General features: G+C 35.6%; 1 pseudogene; it reads left to right on the top strand.

Annotated features, from left to right (window-relative positions):
* Positions 1-5,768: 5,768 nt before the first annotated feature.
* On the top strand, positions 5,769-9,115 carry LOC149568671 (kinesin-like protein KIN-8A; annotated as a pseudogene).
* The last annotated feature ends 6,428 nt before the right edge of the window (positions 9,116-15,543 follow it).

The following is a 15,543-nucleotide window of genomic DNA, read 5'->3' as shown; positions in this document are numbered from 1 at the left end:
CATTCCCTAAAATATTCATAGAAAACTCCAAAACATCCTTGCACAAACTATGTTGAATGAATTCAATCATCATTGGTATAGAAGTGATACTCTCTTGAAACCTTTATGTCCTCCTTGTTAGGAATAAGGTGTCTCAACCTTGTATAATTCCTATTCTTATTATTTGTTTTGTAAAATGTATTTCTTGCAAATAATGTTGATGTGTTGACATCTTGAATTGTGTGTAAGGAGATCATGACTACAAGTAGCTACTGAAGTCTTCTGTTGTTGATGTTGAACTTGCATTGCAAGTGTATTGTAATCTTGTTTTAAAGATAATACATTGTGCAGGTTCTGAAGGGGTGGGGTTGTTTTACCGAAAGGTTTTTCCCCATCGGCAAATCTTTGTGTTATGTGTTTCTTTCTCTTTCTATTTCTTGTATACATGGTTGGCTGCAATATTGTTGTCTACATGATATTGAATCTGTAAGTGTAGAAGATTTTAATAGGATTTGCATCATACTTTCCTTATGAGATTAGTGTAGGAAGCTGTTTCCGCACATGAGTTTCCTTACACTCCTCTATGCTATCATGTGCATGAATAAATGCTATGTGTACAAAATTGACACTTGCATAGAGTTGTAATACATTGGTTGCACTTCATTTTGAGGATTTAGTGTATAGTTTATAGTGAAGTTAACAATTGACACAATTGTACACAAGGGAAAAGTGTCCTTACACAAGTTGAATTGCACATCTAACTATCTAGCTCTATGTGTATGACATATGTACTCAAACTATTTTCTCTTGAGACAATTTCATAAAATTAGCTACACATACATCATTTATTACTAACTCACACCTCTTTAATTATTGTCCATCTTTAATACCACATGTAACTAGCTTGTACTTTCCAAGAGAAACTAGTGTCTTACCAATTCCATTTGTGATATCTAGATGTAGGCATCTATGCAGCTTTTGTAAATCACCACATTGAAGGAAAAAACCTTTCAAACACATTATCTTATAATAAATGCACCCATCATCTCGTTTATATAGTAGACTCATAATAAATTCTCTCGGTAACTTAGGAGGCACTTGTAGACCACATTCCTATAATATATCTCTAGAGTGAAAAGTACAACATATATAATGATAAACATCATAATGCATAAAAAACTCAACATGTAATGTGTGTATGATTTATCTTAACACATAATGGTTTGATCATCTCAAAATACCTTTGGCTGATTTTAATTTGAGGAAATTCTTGAATTAACATTTCATAAAAATGTGTTTGAGTCATATCCAAATAATGTTTTGCATGTGCCTCATGGTTTGTTTCTCCAATTCATCTTTCGACAACATCTTTTTTGTTTGGTGTAGCCTTTGTGTTGTCACACCAAAAGGTTTTCAATTAATATTCTTAGTGCATCAACAATAACTTTATCCTTACATGAGAGTCCACCTTGGAATGACCAAAAAGAAATATAATTAGAATTCTCCAATTTCTCTCGTCTCACTAAAGCTTTAGCTAACAATGTTCTACTTATCTTTAATGATTTACTTGTTTGGCTTACCATACAAGATTTTTCCATTTCATTTCCTGGCATTATGGTTGATGTAAAGACACGTTGACTTGTATTATGTGATTTTAAACCAATGGATTGGTATGCATCAAAGAGATTTCTAACAATGCTTCTATCACTACAATTTTCAGATGTTCTTAACCCCTAAATTATCACTATCTCTCTAAATTTAAGATTTTAAAGCATTTCAACAAGTTGGCATCTTCTACTTTGATTTAATTTTTCAAAATAGTTATTCCAAATCTTTTTAACAATTCTTCTACAATTTTTTGCTGACATTTTATCATGCACTAGCTTCAAAATATTTTCATCGATGTCAATTAGAAACTTTGGTTTTCTACAAATTATTCTAGGAGATGTTGATGTAGGTGCATGCTCTATATTTCCATTACTTGCATTGTGTACATTCATAATTTTAACTTGAGATGTCACATTAGGTGCATTAGGTGGTGTATGTGTATTTGTTGTAATCATTACAATTGTTGTATGTTGAACATTTTCTTTTGTCGAATTAGGTGCATTTGTGAGATCAATATCAATAGTTGCATGCTTATGATTTTCATTTGCAACATTAGGTGCATTGATCATGTCAATTTGAATTGGTAGATTTTCATCACTTACATTGGAGGCATTTGATGATGCACCTTCACGTAATCTCCTCATACGCTTTCTTGTTTGTGCCTTTGTTGCCTCTCATTTTTCAATAGTTCATCTCTTAGTCTTTCCCATGATTGTAGATACAAATCACCCTACAAACAATAACATGAAATAAATACACAATAAAATACAAAATTAAACAAATGTGAATCACTATTTGATGCTTAGTCACAAGATACAAACATCTAATAACATGTGGACACAAGAAAATAGATCAAATCCATCATTTCCAAGAAAATTGCCATATAAAAAATAACATTAACAAAAATACACGATCAAATAAAAAATTAAACAAATTTGCATCATTGTTTTATGCTCAATCACAAGATACAAACATAAAATAACATGTGGACACAAGAAAATAGATCAAATTCAACATTCCCAAGCAAAAATGACCAAATATTTGCATACCTGGTGTAGAAAGACATGAAACAATAGTAGAATCTTGTGGCCCACAATGAAACAACATAATAATCGCTGACATGTTCTTTTAATTACACTTTTCAATAACTCGATTGGGTTATTGAGTCCTAACTACATCGTTCATAGTATCTCAAAAGTCAGTCAAGTCTTACTAAACCCGATCAAGTTATGTAGAACTAGTACACAAAGAGAGATGGGGGGTTAGTGAAAGGTAGAGGGAGGAAGTGAGGGAGTTAGAGGATTAGGGTTTTAGGGATTAGAGAGAGGGGGTTAGGAGTTAGATAGAGATAAAGATAGAGGTTAGGGGTTTGAGAGGGGGAGAGGGAGGGAAGGAGGGTTACTGATATCTTTGTGGGTACCATCCCCATCAGGGTCTTTTTCTTAACCAAGTTTCCCTAAAAAACAAATATGGTGTTACGAGTTCTTCGATTGCTTGTGTATTATGTTTTAGTTTAATTTTGACATGTTTGATATGGTACTTGTGCAATTGGTTTGACGTTATTAAAAAAGCTAGAATACCTAATTCACCCTTGCACTCTCACCCTAACGCTCTTAGTGTTCTTCAATCCTAACATTCCTTGAGGAATGGACATGACCTTTTGTCCTCATAAATTAAAAAACTACCTAACTTAATAGGCGAATGTTCTCGATCTTGGTATGTCTTCATTCTTAATCTTCTGATGGGCTCTTCTATGCTTGTGTCGAAAACCCAAAAACAAAGTACCCAAAATGATAACGCACAAAGGAATTGAATTGAAGAGTGCAATTTATTTTCTTCTTCCTCCCTTGGATTGCGATTGCTGCAAATTGAAAGAAGTCGATCTCATGAACAATGTCTCTCCCTGGGATGAATTATCCTTAGCCTGCATGCTCAGTAGATCGCCAAACCATAATTTACAAATAACAGGAATGGAATCAGTGAGGGCCAAGAAGGAGAAATTATTGAGGCATACACTTTTACATCCTTTCAGAATAAATCCTTGTGTATATTGAGGAGCTTGTTCGTTGGCCAAAGATACATTGGTGAATCGGAGGAACCGCCCTGCCATTATAGCATTTGCACAGCTCAATGGATTTTGCCAAACACAGCTACTCAATCGGCACTTACGTGAATTCCACGCCCGATAATTTGCAGGATAGAATGCTTAATTACAACTGCAGAATTCAATGTCTCTTGCACTGAAGCACACCCCATGAGCATCACAGACCCCATGCACGCCGCATTTTAGTTGAGCTCTTGGAAAGATCATGCTCCATTGGTTCTTATCAATTCACTAAAACAACGATTAGTATCCATCATAGTTTTAAACTTGCCTGATGAATATCGAACTACCTTCAGATGTATGCGACTATGTGTAGAAAATTCTTGCAGGAGAAAATTTCACCACTTCGTCCCCAAATGAGGACTGAGGAATCACATCTGACGCAGTGGTGTAATTAGTGTTGTAATATGAAACACCATTTTTGTAAGGTGTTCCAGGTGAGATGAAAGGGAGCAACAAGTGATATATATACACCATGAAATTAGTAATGTGAAAGGATAAAATTATTATAGAGAATCATGTGGACTACATGAAAGTAGAGAGGGATATCTTGACATAGGTGGAACATCCTTTTATAGTTCAAATTCATTCAAGACAAAATCAAGATTGTATTCGACTCTGGATTTAGATCTCAAATAAAAGTATATGGCCACACATAGTATTGGATCTTTGTTCAAAAGAATTGTACAATGACATCCAAAGTTGATGAATAAATGTGGTCCAATTCTATGTGTGGGACAATAGTGTATATGGCACCTAAATTCATACTTTCTAAAAGTCATGATATAATTTCCTATTGGTGGAGTGTTGGCATACTTCTTTATGAAATGGTTATTGGTCAGCCTCCCTTGGCCTACAACAATAGGCAGATCCTAGTAAGCCTCAAGGGCTGTTGCAGAAGGATCCTAGTAAGCATCTAGGGAGCAAATTTAATCGCAGCAATGAAATTAAGCGTCACAAGTGATTTAAAATTATTAACTGCAAAAACAAGTGGTCTAAAATATTAACTCAAAGATTCCTTGTTGGGACTAGATTCATTGCTACCAGAGTAGATTTAGGGTTAGGGAGGAATTATGTGGATGACTATGTGCATGTGGAAATGGTTGTAAACAATAAATTTACTACTTTGGTAGGGAGATTTGAGGCTAGGAAGAGAAGGAGAAGATTTAAGGAAGCAAGAAAGATCACTGGAGAAATTGAAAGATTAAATTCAACCAGGGTACCAAGAAGACAAAGGTCTCCAAAAGGAATGAGATTTGCAGAGGATGAAGCGGGAGGGACACTACAGGTGAGAAAGCTCAAGGGAATGAAGACGGTGAGTTTGGTCAAAAGATAATGTTTACTATAATCTAGTAATATTTTCATAGTAATATAATAAAATAATGTAAGGCAGTAAGAAAAATATAAGATCTCAATAATTGTGTAATCAAATTTTAAAAACTATCTTGACACAATCTACATCAACACTCCACGTAACCATTGCATAATTTGCAATCATATAAGGTTTCCCTAAGACAATTCACATCGACCACATAGAATGCATCTCAAAAGCCCACAACAAAAGTATTTCTCAGTGTAACCAATACACCTACTTTCACTGCAAAAACTAGTATTTAAGCATTTATAAAATTCAATATGGAGAGAATGAAATGTATCTTGTAGTTGGATATTACTTCCAAAATTAGATTTAAATGTATTTTTATATTTATATATTCAATCACTTTAATGCTGTTCACTGAGAAATCAATGGTGCGATGAATGGCGGATACTCTTCAAGATGGAAAATAATTACGGCCAGCAAAATCCGCAGACATTTTAACGTTCACTGCTAACTTTAAATTGAAAAGCAATTATGGACAGCAACATTGTATTGCTCGAACTGCAAGCGAAATCCTATTGTCAGACCTTGGAAGGCCCGGAAATAATTGAGAGATGTTTTCTATCAGCTAACTTTATGCTGTTTGTCAAAGATGGTGGCCGACTGATTATAAATTATGGAAAATGTGCTTCAAATTTCAAATTCTTCTTCTTTGTTCATTGACTATATGTTCAAGGACAGAGCGAGGCATTCTTGAAAATGAGCCCTGTTTATGATAGCATGGAATTCTGTTGTTTAAATTCTCTGGTTTTCCTGTTTCCAACGCTCTTCTTGGGTATCATATATGCTTGTTCACTGTGGAGTTGCAGCACTTCTAAATCATCTCCAGAGAAGATGAAGAACCATTGTCATACGGATTCATATAAAAGGATATGTTGTTCTGCTTTTGCTCTTTTCAAGGATGGGTTTAAGGGCTTGAAGCAGAGGCAAATTCACTCGGACAAAAATGTCGAGCCCCTCAGTGAAGCTTCTGAAGTAGCAGAACCTCCTAAGTCTATGCTTGAAAGAAGATTCGAGCAGAGTAGCACAAGCATTTCAACAACAATGGCAGAAAAGGAACTGTTGACTCCACTTTGCAGCAATTCTCTCGGTGTGGAAAATTCAAGGCTCTGCTTTGAGTTGTCAGAGGAATTATCTTGTGACTCTACAGATGGACGATTTCAAGTTAGTGGCAAGAGTAGGAAGAGCAGAAGGGAAAATGTTTCCGAGCTTACAGAAAGGATTAAGGTTTATGTTAGGGTCAGACCTCTATCAAAAAAAGAAGATTAAATGGGTGCCCGTAGTTGTGTTGGTGCCGTGAGCGACAAGGACCTCTTGCTAAAACAAATTGGAAACAAGGAAATTTCAAGTTCCAAGAAGAATAGTACTCAGACTTACAAATTCGATGCTATTTTCCATGAATCTGTTGATCAACAAGAAGTTTACAATGCAAGGTAGTTAATTTCCTCATTTGCCCCACTTTCTTTGCATAGTTCGCGTTGCATAAAATAGGCTTCATTTTCTCCAGGAAATAATACATGCATTCCAACCATGCAAACTGAATTTTCTCCAAGAAATAATACATGCATTCAAACCATGCATAAAATAGGCTTCATTTTCTACAGGAAATAATACAAACTGAATTTTCTTGGCCCTCTCTCTTAATTTCTATTCTCCCGCCCTTGAGAATTTCTAAGAGTCTATTGAGCACCGTATATTAGAAGTTTATTGCCAGTTTTCTATGTTGAATTGACTTACATGTCAGAAATATCTGTGATACTTACACTAGAAGTGAATAATAGATTCTGACTAGGCTACTGTGTCGATAGTTGGTTAAGTGTTTTTATTTAATTATCGCTAATATATCTGATATTTCTTGTGATCTGATCTTGTTTTGTGACAAAAATACTTCAATTGCTACATATGAAGCATTTGAGAAAAGCAATTCAATTAGATATTACTCAATTCCTAGTGTGGCTAATACAATATGCAAACATGCAAGCTGTCTAGAAAAGAAAAATTCAGAATAGCTTCCATTTTAATATTGTTTGTAGTTGTATTGAATTCTATAGATTGTTGTGTAATTGATTGGAATGAATGTGTTCAGCACTAGAGAGCTTGTTGATGTTGTTCTCCATGTAAAAAATGCATGTGTGTTTTGTTATGGAGCTATAGGGGTAGGCAAAACTCATACAATGTTGGGAACCATTGAAACCCCAGGTGTGGTGGCCATGTCGATAAAAGATATCTTTACAAAGATTGGGCAGCAAAAGTGTTACCAAAAACTATTGGTTGTGCTTTCATATATTGAGATTTACAATGAATCTGTGAAGGATCTCCTCTCCCCTAGTAGGTCTCTTGTTTTGAGAGAGAATAAATAGGTTTTCTTTAGTCTAATCTCAAGCTCTTTGTGTGAGCATTTGGGGCTTCTTTTATTGACCTAATGAACTTTCGTTCTTTCAAGGCAATGTATCATTGCTAGGGATCACACAATGCAGGACTCATTCAACCAAAGAGGTGTGATTTTCACTTTTCTGTTAAATTTGGATACACAATAGAGAATACAAATCATACAACAAACGTGTCTAAATAAGCTTGCATGCAGGTAATGGAATTGCTTCAACAAGGAAATAAGAACAGAACTATAGTGTCCACTCGAATGAATGAGACTTCATCTCAATCTCGTACTATTATTCAGGTTTGCACTTCATACTTCATATTACAAGTTCTCTAATTTAGAATTTTTTACTTGAAGATTATGTAGGATGAATCTTAAATTGTTTTTAAATTTTTTTATTATTGTTGCAGGTTATGGTGGAATGGAAAGTGGATGGGGGATCAAACACTGAAACTTGCAAGGGTAAACTATCTCTGGTAGATTTGGCAGGGTCTGAGAGGGCTGTGGCCACAAATCAAAGGACAGTCAGATGTGCGAAAGGAGCCAACATAAACAAATCACTCTTGGCCCTTAGCAGCTGCATAAATGCTCTAGTAGAAAGGAAAAGACACATACCTTATAGAGATTCAAAACTAACTCAACTTCTCAAGGTGTGAAAATTATTATCCTTAAAAAATTTCCCAATTTCTACTTTTCTCACTTGTAAGCTTTTAAATGACATAATAAGGAATATGATGTAAGCCATTATAAGGAATTTGTACAGCATATATCTACATAACAATTGAAAATGTTTGAATATAAAAATTAAAAAAACTATCTTAACAGGATCTTTTAAGGGTCGACTAACCATGATAGGCATTGCATGATTGTAGGATTCATTAGGTGGAAGTTGTGAAATTGGCATTATTGCAAATATCAGTCCAAATAATTTAGCTTATACAGAAATGAAAAACACTCTTCACTGGGCAAATTGAGCAAAAGAGATTCCTACAAAGGTAAGTTATGACTAGATTTTAATCAATTGCTATTTTAACAGTTTAGTTTTATTTGGAACTGGTCAATAAAATGATCTTTGATGGGGGGTATCATGATATTACAGGTCAACAGTATTGCAAATGAAGGGGAAGTCAAAATTGAACACTACGAGCTTCTCCTTGAAATGCAAAAGGAGATTCAAGAGTTAAGAATGCAGAATGATCTATTGCAACAAAAGTTAATTGCTCTTGAAAATCGAACAGAGAATTCTACTCCATATGGACCTTCCCCATTTCGCATACTCCATTTTCCTTGTACTATCCATACTCTAAGGCCTGAGTTATCCAACAACGAGCATTCTATAGAGAAACAAGCCAAGGAAGTTAATAGTCAAGGGTTGAAGATGAATCTTCAAGCTTTCATAGAGGAGCCTGAATATATGAAAATAGAGTCTTCTTGGAAAAAGAAATGGCCCACATCCCACCTTTTGTCTCTAAAATCTGATCATTATGAAAGAAAACCGAGCTCTCCACATGTAGAACTGAAGAGACCATCTCCATCTTCCTCTATTGTGTCTAAGTTTCCCACATCAAGGAAAAAACATGCCTTTGGAGAAAGCACCAAAAAACCTGCAACTCTGAAAACCACTACTAGGAACTACACCAAGGATTGCATTTTGTTTGGACATGAATAGTGCCTGCTGACTTATTGATTTCTCCTTGTATCCCAAGTTAATATGTAAGAAGAAGCAGGGCAGGCCAATAGACAGACTGGTTTACACTAATCTACCAGTGGAAGATTAGCTCTTGAAGACATTGGTTCCAGTTGTCCTCTATCAGGCAACATAAATTTACCAAGACACTCGAGGATTTACAAAAGGTGACCCTTTAAAGATGAGGGTGAAAATTTTGAGTTATGAAGGATTTGAGGAGTACCATTTATCATTTGTTATAGGTCCCTTGGTAAGGTGGTGATATTTAATCTAACTATGCCAAGTCAAAGAGATCAAAGATTGTAAGTTTTCTTGGAGTGGTTTTACTTACTAATTTTTAATAACAATTATTATTTGTCTGCAATTGGTAAGTTTTGTGAGTACCTTTTCCTTGAATTTTCTTTCAAGCGACTTTTTCTTCTTTGCATTATACATGTAAGTTTTCACTGTACTCAATTACCTTCTCACAACTAACTTTCTAAGAATTCGCTAGCTTGAATTCGTGTAAGCAGAAGTGTTTTTGGGGCAAACGTACAGATTGGCAACCAAAAAGATTCAAAGAATTGAAAGATCTCTGCAAGCCATCTTAACAAGAAATAATTATTTGTCTTTTCTTTGCTAGAAACAATTCATAGTCAGTGAAAATAGTTTAATCTTGCATACTAGAAAGTACTATTTTGCCAAATGGAGAGGTAAGTAATAACTAAAAGACACTTTTGATATATGAAGGTGGAAAATCTTGTGTTCGATTCATGCAAATTTGGTGTGTTTAATTTTCTTTCAAAGTTCATTGAAATATGAGATCAGTATCTGTCGATTTCTTTTAAAGCAGAGTGCACCAATATAACAATAATTTGCATCTTAAATGGATTTCTAGTAACCTGTTAAAAAAAGCTCGCATGGTTAGAAATTAAGAGTACTCTCATAATCACCATGAACTGTGAAAAATTTTGATCTGCTATTGCTACGACGGTATCTATATATCAAACTTTGAGAGAATATAGTATTCATTGGATTATGATTAGTTTAGATATATCAAATATGTAAATTCACAAAACCAAGGATTGAAAAAATTATAGAAACCATTCTCATCTCTTGGTAACTATTAAGTGGAAGCATTTTTATATGATTTTTTTTAAATATTTAGAAACCCACCAGTTAATAGGGCAGTGCCATATAACTTAGCAATTTAAGATGAGTGCCAAAAGAGGGAAAATGCATAGAAGTTTACTGTACAGTTGAATTTAAAAAAACAAAATTTTCGTTATAATGATGAATGGCAATGGCTTCAACTAACTGACAAGAATATAAAAATTTCTTTGTACTATGAACTAGATAACCAAATCTGTTTACTTGGACCAGGTAGCACAGATTAAAATGATCATGAATAATCACCTAAGAAGGATTATCAAATATGAAAAATGTAAGGATCCTAATATGGTTGAGCAAGCATGAAACGATCAAGTTATCAGTGTTTTCAATAATAGCATAACATTTTTATTAAAAAATGATGGAAAGGTACATTTATAGTTATAACAAGGATTTACATCTATTAGTTTTAGGTACCTTGGACAGCTGTTCGTCCATATGTGATTAATTCGCAAATAAATGTTAAGAGTTATGACAAATATTTGTTAATTAATTGACTCCTTCTAGAAGCCACTAGTAACCTATTGGTTAGGTTGTTTTAATCAAGAAGCAACTAGAAACTTCTTGGTTAGGAAGCAACTAGAAAGTTATTGGTTGAGTTGTCTTTATCAAGAAGCAACTAGAAACCTCTTAGTTAAGTAGTATAAAAGGGGGTCAAGGAAGGCATTTGGAGAATAAAACAAAACAAAATAGAGAGCAATAAGAGTTGTATAAGAATTTGCAATGTTAACAAATGAGTTTGCAGTGATAGCAAACAGTCTTGCAATGTTAGCAAGGGCACAGTGATAGCATTGGGATATCAATGGAGAATATCAGTAGGAGAAATTAGGAAGTTGTCTGAATTGGCAAGGAATTTTGTATCTCTTGATTTGCTAAAGTTAATATATTTTCCACCTGCAGAACTGGTTTTCCCTTAGGGGTTTTTCTAGGAACAATTTGTCCAAAATTATTGTGTTATGAATTTATTTCCGTATTATATTGGTGAAGTCTTAGTTGTGTTATTTTTTGGTATTAGCTGTGAATTTATTTTCAACAATTTAATAATCATTTACGATTAGAGGTTAATAATCAGTGACTGCAATAGTGTTAATTTTCAAATGGTATCAGAGTAGTGTTGAGGGTAGAAGAGTTTTGCCCTAAGAAAGAAATTAAGGGTTTATATAACCTAGATTGATCTCTTCAAATTTATTTTTGCTTTAATCCCTTGAGATGGCTTCAACTTGTTTGAGAGATCAGGATAGATTGGATGGTTCCTCGACTTTTGGTGTCTAGAAGACCAGAATTTCTTTATTGTTGGAAGAGAATGGTATCAAGGACTATGTTACTAGTGTTGTACCTATACCAACGGATGCAACACAGTTTGCAACATATAAGAAGTAAAATGCAAGGCAAGCAGGATTATCCATGATGGTGTCAAGGATCATATTGTTCCACATATCTCAGAGTTAGACATGGAGAATAAGATGTGGGATGCTATTTTGAATCTGTACCAGAATGCTACCACTAATAGGAAGATGATTATGAGAGAGAAGCTAAAGAATAAATGAATGAACCAGGGAAAAGACATTACAAGTTACCTCACCAGGCTTAGACTTGTCAAGGATGAGTTAGCAGCTGTTGGAGATAGTCCAAGTGATGCTAAGCTAGTGAGAATAGCCCGAAATGGGTTTTCTAAATAGTGAAGTGTCTTTGTTCAAGTTTTCAATGGATGAGATACCTTAATAAGTTGGGATCGACTATGGACTGATTTCACTTAGGAGAATTTTAGACTAAGTCTTGTCAATGGGGCCAACAAGAGTCAGAAAAGTGAGGTGGAACAGGAAAACATTGCCCTAGCAGGGCAACAAAAAGCAAAGAAGGGATCTAGCAAAGGATCAAACTCACAATGTAACAAGAAGAAGAAGGACCTTTCTAGGGTCAAGTTCTTTGGTGTCATTAGTATGGTCACTATTTCAGTGATTGCCCAGAAAGAAAGAAGGCAAAGAAGCAGGTGACAACTTCAACAAGTGTAAATGAACTCTCTAGTAGAATGGAAGATGAGTTTGCACTTATAGCTTGTATGGTGAGCTCAACCTCATAGACTATCTAGTATATAGATAGTGGGGTGTCATTTATTTAATATGATAGGAATTAGAGAGTACTTCTCTAGTTATAAGGAGGAGAACACCAATATCCAAATTAATTGGAAACTTGTCCAAACTCAACCTAGTTGGGAAAGGGATTATTCAATTTTAGAGGGAGAATGGAAAGATAATTCTAGTTCATGATGTGTTGCATGTGCCAGGATTAGGTATGAATTTGATTTTTTTATATGTTCTTTAGGATAGGGGGGTATAATGTACTCTTTAGAGGTACACATTTTTTGATTAAGCATAAGGATTAGAAATCATTCATAACTATTGGAGTTAGGAGTGGTTGCCTTTATAGGTTGTAGTTTGATACTCCTACAGCACTCATGAGAAGTTGTAATCCTAAAGATCTTGGAGAGCTATGACATAGGAGGATGGGCCATTTTCATCATGGAGCACTCAAATTGCTTTGTGAGATAGTGAAAGGTGTTCCAAAGGTGAGCATAGAGCATGATGATCTATGGGATGCGTGTTGGGGAAGTTTTTGAAAGCATATTTTCCAAGGAGTGATACCAAATATGAAGGTGTTCTTGATCTAGTACATTCAGATGTATGTAGATTGATGTCAACAAAGTCTATTAGAGGATATGAGTACTATGTTACTTTTATCCATGATTTCTCCAAAAAGACCTAGATATACTTCTTGAAGACCAAGGATGAGGTTTTCAGTCGGTTCCAAGAGTTCAAGGCTCTAGTGGAGAACTTGACAAGAAGGAAGATAAAGGTTCTTTGGTCAGACAATGGAGGCAAATACAAAGGAAATAACGTCCAAGTGTTCTGTACTAGGGAAGGAATCAAGAGAGAGTGGATCGTTCCTTACAATCTATAGCAGAATGGAGTTTCTGAGAGGAAGAACCATTCTATATCAGAGGCAAAAAGAGCCATGCCTAATGACTAGGATATGCCCCACTACTTATGGGCAGAAGCATGTAGTACAACAGTCTACATTCAAAATAGTGTTCCACACAAGGTACTATGGAGGATGACACTAGAGGAAGCTTTCACAGGTAAGAAGTCTGATGTTAGCCATTTCAGAATATTTGCAAGTTTGGCATATTGTTATATTCCAAGTGATACACGTAACAAGTTAGATCAGACTGTAGAGAGGGAGTACTTTGTTGGGTATAGTGAAACCTAAAAGGCATGTAGGGTTTTTATCCCTGAGACCAAAAGAATTATTGTCAGATGTGATGTTAAGTTCATGGAGGACAAGGCATTTAGAAGGTCTAGAGATTTGCTAGTAGATGATCAAAGTGAGTGGCCAATAGAAGCTCCAAGGCCTCGTCAAGGGTAGCAAAGCACAAGTACAGTTACCAGTATAAGGGTAGGCTCAAGTGGTGAAGATTCACAAAGCATGGAGCAATAGGTGCAAAAGGAAATGCATCTAGAAGACTTAGAAGTTGATATCTCATCCTCTATAGTTGGCAACAGGAACTGTGAGGTTCAAGAGACACTAAGGGATACTCAGGAGTTTGTGGAAGCTCCTAGGAAGAGTACTAGACAAAGGAGACAACCAACCAAGTTCAATGACTATGTGGCATTAGTTAGTCAGTTGGTAGATAGTGAACCTCCTAGCTATCAGGAGGCTGCAGAGCATCAGGTATGGTGGGATGCTATGGTTGAGGAGTATTCCTCAATAATGCAGAATGATGTGTGGGAGGTAGTTCCTAGACCAACAGATAGAGTAGTAGTTGGATCACGCTGGATCTATAAGATAAAGCAAGGTGTAGATGTTAGCATCAAGAAATACAAGGCAAGGTTTGTGGCCACGGGGTTATCTCAGAAGGAGGGAATAGACTACAAGGAGACATTTGCTCCAATGGCTAGGTATACTTCTATAAAAGTTGTAACCTTGTTTTCAACACAAATAGGATGGCAGATCCATCAAATGGATGTCAAAACAACAATTCTTAATGGTGAGTTAAAGGAGGAGGTATAAATAGAGCAACCAAAAGGCTTTGTAGCACATAGCAAAGAGACACACATGTGCAGATTTAAGAGAGCATTGTATGGACTCAAGCAGGCTCCCAGAGCATGGTATGAGCACATTGACACATACTTGCAGGAAATAGGCTTTGTGAAGAGTGAAGCAGATGCTAACCTCTACTACTTGGTGGTTGGTAGTGAGATCCTCATTCTTGTTCTTTATGTGGATGACTTGTTTCTTATAGGTTCACTAGGGCTTATAGAAGACTGCAAGGACCTTGCAAAAGAGTTTGAGATGAAGGACTTAGGACTTATGCACTACTTTCTAGGCATGGATGTGTGGTAGACAGATGGAGAGATTTTTCTTGGTCAAGGGAAATATTTCATTGAAATCTTGAAGATATTCGAGATGGAGAATTGCATATCCATGTCTACACGCATGATCATGAATTGAAGGAAGGTAGATACATCTAAGGAGAAGGATTTAGATCCCACCTTATACAGATAGTTGATTGGTTCACTTATGTATTTGGTCAACACTAGGCCAGATATAGCATTTGTAGTAAACTCTTTGAGGAAATTCATGGTTGAACCAAAGAGAATGCATTGGACAGTGGCCAAGCATGTATTGTGTTACTTGCATGGTACAATTGAGTATGGGATTAGATATGTCTGAGGTGAAGGTATCAGGTTGATGGGCTATACTGATGCAAATTGGGCAAGAAGTACAACGGAAAAAAGGAGCACTTCAAGGTGTTGTTTTGGTTTGTGATCAGGAGTTGGATCTTTATTCAATAGGAAGCAAAAGTCTGTGGCTCTGAGTTCAACAGAAGCAGAATACATGGCAACTAGCATGGCAACATGTGAAGCTATATGGCTTTAGAAGTTGTTAGTAGCCTTGTTTGGTCAGAAGGTTGAGACTACTATGATACACTGTGACAATCAGAGTTGCATCAAGTTTTTTGAGAATCCAGTGTCTCGTGATAGGTCTAAACATATAGACATCAGATATCACTTCATCAAAGACTATGTACAATAGGGGGTTGTTCAGCTACAATACATACCTACAAAGGAGCAGGTAACAGACATTCTAAGAAAGGCATTTGGGAAAGAAAAATTCATCTTCTTCAGAGATAAGTTGGGTGTCATGCAGAATAGCTTCATCACTAAGAGGGAGTGTTAGTTTTAGGTATTTTGGATAGTTGT

The sequence above is a fragment of the Cupressus sempervirens genome, chromosome 3 (assembly GCF_028749045.1).
Source record: "Cupressus sempervirens isolate cs-2001-9-10 chromosome 3, ASM2874904v1, whole genome shotgun sequence".
Taxonomy (NCBI): domain Eukaryota; kingdom Viridiplantae; phylum Streptophyta; class Pinopsida; order Cupressales; family Cupressaceae; genus Cupressus; species Cupressus sempervirens.
The sequence above is the reverse complement of the archived record's forward strand: the minus strand, read 5'-3'. Positions and strand labels throughout refer to the sequence as shown.